Raw genomic sequence first — 10,778 nt, forward strand, 5'->3', positions numbered from 1 at the left:
TAGGAAAGGTGTCAAACGTTAGAGGTTCATGGCAATATGGGAGGCTTGAATAAACAGGTGATAGGTAGCGCAGCAAAGCGATAGAACGAAGCAACTAGCATAGCAATGATAGTAGTGAGATCCAGGGTAGCGGTCATCTTGCCTGAAATCCCGCTAGGAAGAAGAACGAGTCCGTGAAGAAGACAAGTGGACGTGGTCGAACGAATCCTCACAACTCCGGAACGAAACCGAAGGCAACCCGGAAAGAAGCAAACAACATGGTAAACACACAAGCATAAACATGGCATGATGCACAACCAAGTATGATGCATGTCCGGTTTAAAGAGCATGGCATGGCAAAGTGAAATAAACAATGCTACAAGTTAAGTGGTGCTCAATATGCAACGAGTTGCATATTGACAAAACACCACAAGCAATTATTTAGTTCTCTCTTGGTTAGGTACACAACAATATTAAATGTTGTTAAACATGGCAAGAGGTGAAACATAATGAAACTACCTATCTAGGCAAGTTTAAATGAGGCCGGAAGTAACAAACAACAATTCCGGAAAATCCTCATGTCCATATTTTAGTTTTGGTACAGTTCTGCCCTAAAACATATTTTACAGTTGTTAAACAGGAAAATTAAGTGCACCATGTTAAACTAGGCATTTTTCCACCCCATTTACATATAAAGTTTATTTAAAACCGAGCTACGGTTATTTAGTTATGAAATAAATCATATTAGCATGGCATTTGAGAAAATTTAAACAAACAACATTTTAAACATTTTAAACATGGATGAAAGTGGCATATTATTAATCTACACAAAATTCTAAGCATTTTACATATACAGTTTGTTTAATTTGGATGCATGCATAATTAGTTATTAACAATACAAAACAGGGGCATTTTCTGTAAATACGAATGCATTGGAAAAATGCTAAAATACACAGACTGGTAAAAAAACATATGCCCCGGGCCAGAAGCACTAGAGTGCAGCGGCCCAGAGGTGGAATCGGGCCCAAGTGGCTGTGGGTGTGTGCGCTCGATGTAAAACAGAGAAGCAAGGGGAAAAAGGAAAACGGGAGAACCTAGGATCGAACCCAGAACCTCTCAGATGGATAGTGGCTGCGCTAACCACTAGGCTAGCTATGTGTTCGTGATGCAAAGGGAGATCAGCCGAACATAACGCATATATGCATCGCGACCAGGACCCAAAACTGAAGCGCGAGCACGGGGACTCACCGGCGATGGGAGCCAGCAGCAAACCCCTGCTGTGGTTGCAGAGGACCAGCGGGGGTGCGAAAACGTGCCAGGGTGTCTGTGGTGGAGCAATGACGTGAGGGTGTGGGTGCTTGTGCGAGGCCAAGCCTGGCTGGCCATGGTTTCCGGCTGGAAGAATGACGCCGTGTGCGGGTGTGCGGCGAGGCGCGGCGAGCAACGACTAGGCAGGGGCTGGACAAGTCCCTGAGGTTGTGCAAGTGGAGCAGCTGCGGGAGCGTGGGTCGCAAACTGCATGTGCGCAGGTGTCCAGGCACGAGCAGGAGCCCGTCTCGGACATGGAGACGATGACGGCCGAAGCCGCGCGGGTGGTGTTCCACGGCTGCTGCGCGTGCAGCGCTTCGGTCTTGCGTGTGCGACCGTGAACAGAGAGGGTCGAGCAGGGAGTGGCACGATGAGGCGGCGTGTGCGAGAGAGGATTCAGAGCGGGGCAAAGCGCGAGGAACCACGGCGACTACTGCAACTACGCAACAAAATTCAGAACTCGCCGGAGCACCGAGAACACGAAGATGGCATGGATCTAGCGACGACTCCGGCGATATAATCGCGATGGAAAAGAGCAGGGTTGGAGTTGGGTATACCTAGTATACCTTTGACATGAGGATGCGGCCGGGGATGCAGAATATCAACGGAGAGAAGGCAAGGAACTCCGGTGGACTTGCTGACCGTGAAGAAGACGAAGGCGACGGCGACGTAGTGGAGGCGACCTAGGGCGGGGAAGAAGTCTGAACGGATGTAGTCGACGTTGAGGAAGAAGACGGACATGCCGGAGACGACTGTGGTGGCCTCCGACCACGCAGGCAACGATGAAGCTCTCGGTGGTGCTCTCTGTTCTCTGGCTCTTGAGGAAGAAGGAGAAACAGGGGAAGGGAAAGAGCTGGCGACGGCGAGAGGGGAAGAGGGAAACCCTAGGAGTTGCTATGGGGGTTAAAAAAGGGGGGCTGGATGGCGAGGATGGAGTCGGCCTTGCCACGGCGGCCATGTGCGCCGAGGTAACCTGGAGTTACCGTGAGAGAGGGAGTTCTGCCAAGGAGGAAGAAAGGAGGAAGGAGAGAGAATGACATGTGGGGCCAGGGTGAAAATGTGTTACATGGAGGTGGAATTACCAGAGGGGAGGTGGTTGGCAGGCTGGGCTGTGGTGGTGCTGGACTGGGCTACGCTGGGGCTGCTGCGGGTGCGCTGAAGCTGGGCCGGGCTACTGCTGCACTGGGCTGCTCCTGCTGCTGTTGTTTTCTATTTTTTCGAAATAGAAAAACAAAATAGCAAATGCACAGAGGGATAGGAGAGGGGTGTATGAGAGATATAAGAATATCCCCACGACGCTGGAATTATGCACTAATTGAAATAATTGGTTTGGGCATTTTTAGAGAAAGAAAATTATCGCAAGTTTGAACTAAATTCAAACTTGAGGCAATTTTGATTCCAACCAAATCAAGTCCAAAAGAGCTGAAAATTGACAGAGAGGTTAACAGCAAGGTGTAGGGTTTGCAGGAAAAGAAGGAACATTTTCTGGACAGGGAAAATGTCACATGAAAATAAATGTAATAAAGAAGAAAGGAGAAGTTTGAATGGAATAGAAACTTGGGTGAACTTGATGAATGGTCGCTGGTATGAGCATGTTGCATGAGTGAGGTGGAGATAAGAAGAAAGGGGGGGTCACAGAAGATCACACAACAAGATTTCAAGATGCAAACCAAGGCATGATTCTCATGATGCAAATGCAATAAAATGACATATGCAATATCATGAAACATAGAACAAAGCAAGGATGGTGCAATGCAATATAATATAAGATGAACATGATGCAAGAAGGAAAAATGACAAAGCACTCAACAAGGTCATGGCATAACATATATGAATGAAATATGCAAAACAATTATGATAATGCAACAAACATAATGAACGCACGTCAATAACTAAAACAAAATGAAGGGCAACTAAAATGTCGGTCTCGGGGCGTTACAACACTCCACCACTACGAGAGGATCTTGTCCCGAGATCTAGGATGGCACCGGAGGGAAAAGGAAGAGGAAGATAAGAGGTAAACTAAGTTGCTTCTTTGACAAGCGAGTGAAACCATGAACCTTGAGAGGTTGAGCAAAATGAAAGAAAGAAAACAACAAAGATGAACAAAGTTGAAAACACTCTGTTAGAAATGAGGAACAAGGGATACAACAAGAACCAAGAGGTTTAGTGATAAGATAGATATTGAAACCACTCCGGTTAAAAATATATAGAGAAGGAATAAGATTGATATAGTTTGGGCAGCACTCCGACTAAAAGAAGAAGGAAAACTTGATAAGATGAAAAGAACTTGAAGAGATGACACAACACTCCGGTTAAATTGATAAACATGAAAAGAACACGATCCTAACAATTTGAGATGATGAGTGAAGGGAGCAACATCACCATGCCTCCGAAAGAAAGAATAGAATATAGATCATTGGAATAAAAGAATGGAGAAGAAAATGCCAACTTCTGCCACAAATGATCTTGGAAAGCACCCTTCCAAGAAGGTTAGAACGGAATTGTTGGAAAACCAACAATGAAACAAATAAGCTTGTAGTGGGCTTATGGACAACTTCTCAAAATTGAGGTGAAATTCTGCCACTACGAAAACAAATAATATAATTGATAACACCGACGAGATGAAAAACTTTGATAGAGAGATAACTTGGACCATGGATAATCACCACAATAGCAACATTCCTTAGGGAAAGGCTCTAGGTGAAATATGACGCAAGACAACTCCAACGAAGAGATTAATGGATTTAAAATACCTCATTCTTGACAACATGTGAATCGTGAAACATGAATGGAAATTGTCAAGAATGATATAACACCACCTCAAAAGATAAGGTAGAAAGAATTGCACTTCGAAATGCAAGAAGAAGAATATTTGAACTCCTCAGGAAAAAACATGTGTTGGGCACCATGTTTATTTAGAGTGTAGCTTGGCCGATCATGACTCCGAGAGAAAAACTTGAAGAACAATCGAGGAATGAAAAGAATCCTTGACGAACCACCATGTAGAGCCTCCATGAAGAACTCCGGTAATAAAAGGATGATAAAAAAAGGAAGTTGAAAACACAAGGTGAAGCCTTGCGATGATTTAGATGGAGCTTCACGACGAGATAAAGTGGAAAACTTGGAACTCCGGAAAAGAAAAGATGAAACATCTCGAACCGGGAAATTGACATGATGAATAACTCTGGAAAGAAGAAACTAGATCACTTGGATGAAACAATAATAAGAATTACGTTATGCATATCCTTCACCAATTTAAATTGATGACAAGCAACGGATTTGGCATACTACTTAATCTTCTTGAGGGATTGAAAAGAGATATAGCGCCAACTTGAAGAAGTTACTGATGGGACCACCGGTGGGATTTGGAAACATCAAATGAATTGATATGATAACACAGGAAGTGAAATCTTGAACGAACCACCGTAAAAATTGGAAAAGAGAGTAGCAAGGGCACAATTCACCGGAAAGAATTTGAAAACGAATGAAGATACTTGAAGGGATTTAGATACATGAGAACAAAGAGAACATGAACTGATTAGAGGATATTTGAACGATTCACCGGTAAGATTTGGAGAACGGTAGCTACACGCTGAGAATGAAGAATTATGACATGATGGCCTTCGGAGGAAAGAAATGGAAACAACTCATGAAATGCTCCGGATGGGTGAAAAGAATTCCCACAATCGAAAGCAATTATGAGAGGATGGCATCAAACTTGAACTACGCATCTTTGGAAGAACGGGTAATGATTTAAGAGGAACTCTTCTTTGGTCTTCACATGCTGAGAATGACGAGGAGAAACACCACCATGAATTGTTGAGATACTCCGGGAGAAAATTAGAAAGGTTGAACCAACAATGAAAAGAATTCGAAAGATCTTGGAGAAGGCATGTGACTGATGAAAATACATTCTTACGTCAAACTCTAAAATGAATTTGAGAAGAGTTCCGAGAAAATTAGAAGAGTCAGGTAAGATCCTGGGAAAAGAATTGAGGGTTAGGGCCCACTCGAAAGAAACATCGTTGAAGGATTGCTTGAAATAAAGATTGCACCAGTAGAATTAAATGGCTTGCATGAGATAATAATCTCCAAATAGCTTGAACAGATCTTGGAAGAAAAGACGAGCCTTCTGAGATATCTTCAGCACTCCAAGTCAAATGAATAGTGAGAAGTGAATGATTGAGAGGTGCATCGGCATGAGAAATCATTTGCAACAAGGAAAAAATATATGATCAACACTGCAAGCTTGGATTGGATCCACCGGAGAAGAATACGAGAATGAAGAATGATGAACTTGAAGCTGTTGAGCATCTTCATGGGAAATCACTGGATAAGAACATTCAAAGAAAAGAATGAAGAGACTTCCCACAAATAAAAGGATACATGATTAAGAAATCTGAGTCCTTGAAGAAAAAGGGTGGGAGGGCGGGGAAACAAAGGCAACTTGGGGACGGATAAAACGGATACCATTGAGAAAACATCGAATTGATCTCACAAATGTTGAAATGATCGGATCCACTTGAAGAGAAGCACACCGGTTGGAAAAGAATTAGCATGAAAACCTCAATGATCAAAAGGATTAGTATTCACATAGCAATATGAGAACACCGTTTAGGAAAGGTATGGATTCAACATTTGACTTCGAAGCAACTCGAATACCACAAATCAAAACAAAACAAAGGATTGGCTTGCAGAAATAAGCCGGAACAAATACATATGATAGAGATTTACCCAAACCCATATCATGCATCTGTCGGAAAGATATTCTAGGAGCTACTTGAATTCCCACCTATAAACTCCCGAAACTTTCTGGTTATGCAATCTGGTGTTGGGGATACAGGGGAAGCAATATATCTCACCCAAACTAACAATCCCTACATCCAGCTGTATCCATCCATCAATACATAACCAAGAAAACTCCGGAAATCGTGTACCTCAACCTTCGAAAAGCATCTGTTATACGAGCTATGGCAATACTCCCTAACTCCCGCCCCAGTACTGGGTGGCGTCGAGGTTATCTCACCAACAACTGCATAAAAGAGATTTTCAATGTCGGCAAAACTCAGGTATTCCAGAACTGCAACGACAAAATTATGACGACAACACCTCGAAGCTCAACTCCCCGGGTCACTGCCACATAAAAGACAGGAGGCACCAAGAACAATGTTCTCGTCATAAGAATATCGGAACGATCCCAAGATTCCCGCGTGATCCTAAACTTTTTTTAGTGAAATTTGAGGAGAGGAAAGACAAAACATCTACGTCAGGAGACCTCACCAGAGCGACGAAGGGGCTAAGGAGTAAAAAGAATCCTACTCTCCGATATATATAATCCTAAGACTCAAATAGTTTTCTTCTAGACTCAACAACGGCCAACAATCAAGGGGGCTCCTATGGTCGGTCGAGGCTCTGATTACCAACTTGTCACGCCCAATATGCGATACTATCCTAAAGAGACTCGAAGGTCCCACCAAGGATAGAACCGCATATTGAAACGCTTTTGCAAGGTGGATATCATTACATCAACATTACATAATAGATGGGGATACATACAAGAGGCATACAATGCCACACGAATACAACATCAATACATCATACATAAGATCAACATCCGAACTACGGATGAAACAGAAACTCAAACTACATCCACCCTGCTAGCCCAGGCTGCCGACCTGGAACTTATCCCCTGGTCGAAGAAGAAGCAGAAGAAGAACTCAAGAAAACAAGCATCGCTCTCGCGTCATGATCATCGTGTAACCTGTACCTGCAACTGTTGTTGTAGTAATCTGTGAGCCACGAGGACTCAGCAATCCCATTACCATGGGTATCAAGACTAGCAAAGCTTAAAGGGAAAGGAAGGGGTAAAGTGGTGAGGCTGCAGCAGCGACTAAGCATATATGGTGGCTAACATACGCAAATAAGAGCGAGAAGAGAGCAAACGGAACGGTTGTGAAGCTAGCAATGATCAAGAAGTGATCCTGAACTCCTACTTACGTCAAACATAACCCAAAGACCGTGTTCACTTTCCGGACTCCGCCGAGAAGAGACCATCACGGCTACACACGTGGTTGATGCGTTTTAATTCGGATCAGGTGTCAAGTTATCTACAACCGGACATTAACAACTTCCCATCTGCCTATAACCGCAGGCACGGCTTTCGAAAGATTATACCCTGCAAGGGTGTCCCAACTTAGCCCATGACAAGCTCTCGCGATCAACGAAGGATATACCTTCTCCCAGGAAGACCCGATCAGACTCGGAATCCCGGTTTACAAGACATTTCCACAATGGTAAAACAAGACCAGCAAGACCGCCCGATGCGCCGACAATCCCGATAGGAGCTGCACATATCTCGTTCTCAAGGAAACACCGGATGAACACTACGTACAACTAAAACCAGACCTCGAGTTTCCCCGAGGTGGCGCTGCAAGTGGCTCTGGTTCGGACCAACACTTAGACAAGCACTGGCCCGGGGGGGGCTAAAATAAAGATGACCCTCGAGAGAGCGACTCCCAAGGGAAAAGGTAGGTGGTGGTGAGGCAAATGGTAAAACCAAGGTTGGGCCTTGCTGGAGGAGTTTTATTCAAAGCGAACTGTCAAGGGGGTCCCATAAATCACCTAACCGCGTAAGGAACGCAAAATCCGGGAGATAACACCGGTATGACGGAAACTAGGGCGGCAAGAGTGGAACAAAACACCAGACAAAAGGCCGAGTCTTCCACCCTTTACCAAGTATATAGATGCATTAATAATATAAGAGATATTGTGATATCCCAACCAAAATCCTGTCCACCGTGGAGCAATCTTCAACTTCACCTACGACTAACAACGCTATAAGAGGGCTAAGCAAAGCGGTAAAATAGCCAAGCAACGGTTTGCATAGGAAAGGTGTCAAAGGTTAGAGGTTCATGGCAATATGGGAGGCTTGAATAAATAGGTGATAGGTAGCGCAGCAAAGCGATAGAACGAAGCAACTAGCATAGCAATGATAGTAGTGAGATCCAGGGTAGCGATCATCTTGCCTGAAATCCCGCTAGGAAGAAGAACGAGTCCGTGAAGAAGACAAGCGGACGTGGTCGAACGAATCCTCACAACTCCGGAACGGAACCGAAGGCAACCCGGAAAGAAGCAAACAACATGGTAAACACACAAGCATAAACATGGCATGATGCACAACCAAGTATGATGCATGTCCGGTTTAAAGAGCATGGCATGGCAAAGTGAAATAAACAATGCTACAAGTTAAGTGGTGCTCAATATGCAATGAGTTGCATATTGACAAAACACCACAAGCAATTATTTAGTTCTCTCTCGGTTAGGTACACAACAATATTAAATGTTGTTAAACATGGCAAGAGGTGAAACATAATGAAACTACCTATCTAGGCAAGTTTAAATGAGGCCGGAAGTAACAAACAACAATTCCGGAAAATCCTCATGTCCATATTTTAGTTTTGGTACAGTTCTGCCCTAAAACATATTTTACAGTTGTTAAATAGGAAAATTAAGTGCACCATGTTAAACTAGGCATTTTTCCACCCCATTTACATATAAAGTTTTTTAAAACCGAGCTACGGTTATTTAGTTATGAAATAAATCATATTAGCATGGCATTTGAGCAAATTTAAACAAACTACATTTTAAACATTTTAAACATGGATGAAAGTGGCATATTATTAATCTACACAAAATTCTAAGCATTTTACATATATAGTTTGTTTAATTTGGATGCATGCATAATTAGTTATTAACAATACAAAACAGGGGCATTTTCTGTAAATACGAATGCATTGGAAAAATGCTAAAATACACACACTGGTAAAAAAACATATGCCCCGGGCCAGAAGCACTAGAGTGTAGCGGCCCAGAGGTGGAATCAGGCCCAAGTGGCTGTGGGTGTGTGCGCTCGATGTAAAACAGAGAAGCAAGGGGAAAAAGGAAAACGGAAGAACCTGGGATCGAACCCAGAACCTCTCGGATGGATAGTGGCTGCGCTAACCACTAGGCTAGCTACGTGTTCGTGATGCAAAGGGAGATCAGCTGAACATAACGCATATACGCATTGCGACCAGGACCCAAAACTGAAGCGCAAGCACGGGGACTCACCGGCGATGGGAGCCAGCAGCAAACCCCTACTGTGGTTGCAGAGGACCAGGGGGGGTGCGAAAACGTGCCAGGGTGCCTGTGGTGGAGCAATGACGCGAGGGTGTGGGTGCTTGTGCGAGGCCAAGCCTGGCTGGCCATGGTTTCCGGCTGGAAGAATGACGCCGTGTGCGGGTGTGCAGCGAGGCACGGCGAGCAACGACTAGGCAGGGGCTGGACAAGTCCCTGAGGGTGTGCAAGCGGAGCAGCTGCGGGAGCGTGGGTCGCAAACTGCATGTGCGTGGGTGTCCAGGCACGAGCAGGCGCCCGTCTCGGACATGGAGACGGCGACGGCCGAAGCCGCGCGGGTGGTGTTCTGCGGCTGCTGCGCGTGCAGCGCTTCGGTCTTGCATGTGCGAGCGCGAACAGAGAGGGTCGAGTAGGGAGTGGCACGATGAGGCGGCGTGTGCGAGAGAGGATTCAGAGCGGGGCGAAGCGCGAGGAACCACGGCGACTACTGCAACTACGCAACAAAATTCAAAACTCGCCGGGGCACCGAGAACACGAAGATGGCATGGATCTAGTGACGACTCCGGCAATATAATCGCGATGGAAAAGAGCAGGGTTGGAGTTGGGTATACCTAGTATATGTAACACCCCGGATGTAACTTTCCATCTTTGTATCTCCAACTCTTGCCATTTTCGGCTATGTGATATGATATTTCCCTCCGTGGTTGGGTTTTGTCTTTTGTTTTACATTTTATTCATGTCATGCATATCATATCATGTCATCATGTGCAACTCATTTGCATACGGGTTCGTCTCATGCATCCGAGCATTTCCCCCGTTGTCTGTTTCGCAATCCGACACTCCCACATGCACCGGTGCACCCCTCTTGTCTTTTTTCGTATGCGGGTGTTGAACATTCTCGGAATGGACCGAGCCTTGCCAAGTGGCCCTGGTATAGCACCGGTAGACCGCCTGTCAAGTTTCGGGTCATTTGGAGCTCGTTTGGTACTCCAACGGTTAACCGCACTCCCGCAAAGGCCTCTTTTGAGTTGCAGACCAACACCCCTCCAAAACAGCCCAATAACCCATCTAAGTCACTTCCATGCTCTCCGTCGTCGGATCACAATCGTGTGGGCGAAAACCGCACCCCATTTGGAGTCTCCTAGCTCCCTCTACCTATAAATATGTGCACTCCCCCGAATTTCTGGATCCCCAAACCCTAGCCCGCTCCCTCTCCGCCGCCGGACACGTCCGGGCGGAGCCGGACACGTCCACCCCACTGCCCGCGTCGAATCAGGCGCCGCCACAAGGCACTCCATCCTCCGCCGCCGCCGCCGGCCCGCCAGGCCCGTGGGAGGCCCCCGCGGCCCGCGCCTCCGCCTCCCGCGCCCGAG

Source organism: Triticum aestivum, chromosome 3B (genome assembly GCF_018294505.1).
Source record: "Triticum aestivum cultivar Chinese Spring chromosome 3B, IWGSC CS RefSeq v2.1, whole genome shotgun sequence".
NCBI lineage: Eukaryota > Viridiplantae > Streptophyta > Magnoliopsida > Poales > Poaceae > Triticum > Triticum aestivum.